A 1,736-nucleotide genomic window follows, 5' to 3' on the forward strand; every position below is an offset into this window, starting at 1 on the left:
CAACTTCTGTAATCATGAACATAGACATGAGTATAAGCACGAACATAAAAGTGACTACTGTACACTTTAAGTAATAAACATTCATTACTGTCCTTTTTCATTTAGTACTTTCCTTTCATTCACAGGGACCTACCCAAGGTAGTCCAGCTTGCGCCGCGCCTAATGGCCCCGTGGTAGTATACACTCCCCACGGCAATCCACTTCGGCACCCAATCCCGCACGGGCGAGCAACTGTCGCGTAGGCCAACTCCGGAGTGCCGGCTTGTAGGGAGCTACCCTCACAAGCGTGTGCGAATGAGCACGATGGCAAGCAAGCAAAGTCCATTGTCCACATGTCTCAATTTTCATATTTTCATTGCAAAGTTCTTACTCTCGATCCTCTGATCGGAATTTCAATACACAAATAGTAACAAAAGCTAGTATCCACTAGTATAGCATTATCAACATAGTCATGAGCATGTCATAGTTCTCTATGTTAGAGTCAGGAGAATGTCATTGTTCTCTACTTTAAAGTGCATCCTACACTTGTTCATAAGTCATTCAACTGAATTGAATATAAATATAAATACTTTCATGTATAAGTGTTCTCTACTTTATAGAGACTTCATTTCGAATATGTTCTACATTATGATGACGAATGTCAAGCCCTTTATCAATCACATAAGCACACAATAAGACCATTTCTATAATACATATAGAACATAGAGGAGTTTCACTTGCTCTGGTTAGGTCCGACCCACCTAGTACTAGGCTCCAAATCAGTCCAAGGAGTTCCAAGGATCAGCTCCACTAGGTCGCAATCCTGCTGAACACGAAGCATACATATCGTATCAAAATTACGATCGAAAAGGCCAATTTCGGCGCAATTACACTTCGTACATTGGAATAGCTTAAATCCCTGTTTTGGCTTAGTTCAATACCTCACGTTAAGCTTCCAAAAGGTCCTCCAAGGCCAAACGAAGGCGGTCCAAGGGTCAAACACCCTCTCGCTGCGAACAATTCCGAAACGACATCAAACTCATCAATAATAGCAATTATGATCGGAATCTTGCAATTTCGGCTTCCTAGCTGAAATTCTTACTTACCTTAGGGTAGAACACCTTCTAAACCAGCCTCCCAGGTCATCAAATAAGCTCCACGTGGTTCAAAAACCTGCTGCGAAGACACAATGCCCAAATTGCATCAATTCGATAGAATAACCCGCGTATAGTCCGAAATAGCTTCCGAAATGGCTAATTCTTCCAATTAAGCTTCAAAGTAGCTTATCCCTGGTCTACTGGGATTAATTCACAGTTAAATAACTCATCTTTAAATGCTAAAACCTCAGTTTAAAACAGCTAGAAGCAACAACTCCAAAACTATACATAATTCGTCCAAGAAATTGCCGAAAATGGAAAACGGGAGCCGCTTACCTCGCCAAGCCTCCAACCAGTGACCCTACTGGTTCAGGACAGCAAAGAGTCTTCCAAAACACTCTCTCACACGTCCCCAAAGGCGCTGCGACGCTCGCAACCAGCGAAGAACGCGCGCGACGACGAAAACGAGCGAAATCGGCGACTTCGATGTAGAGAGAGAAAAACCCTAGAGAGAGAAAGAGAGAAATGGTGGAGAACCCTCTTCTGAGCTCTAGCACACTCCAGCAAGCTCCAGGAGTCGTGCTGGGATCAAATAGCTGAGAACAAGATGTGAAATTACCAAACTAACCTTGCTGCCCCGAATCTGCCAGCTTGTACCGG

At 43.5% G+C, this 1,736-nt stretch overlaps 1 long non-coding RNA gene across 1 annotated transcript; it reads right to left on the reverse strand.

Annotated features, from left to right (window-relative positions):
* Nucleotides 1–919: 919 nt before the first annotated feature.
* Nucleotides 920–1,530, reverse strand: LOC109703925. The gene is made up of 3 exons (XR_002214056.1): nucleotides 1,413–1,530; nucleotides 1,086–1,152; nucleotides 920–989 (listed from the first exon to the last, which is right to left on the reverse strand). It is a non-coding gene; the product is annotated as an uncharacterized LOC109703925 (long non-coding RNA).
* Nucleotides 1,531–1,736: the final 206 nt, after the last annotated feature.

Source organism: Ananas comosus, unplaced genomic scaffold (assembly GCF_001540865.1).
Source record: "Ananas comosus cultivar F153 unplaced genomic scaffold, ASM154086v1, whole genome shotgun sequence".
Classification (NCBI taxonomy): domain Eukaryota; kingdom Viridiplantae; phylum Streptophyta; class Magnoliopsida; order Poales; family Bromeliaceae; genus Ananas; species Ananas comosus.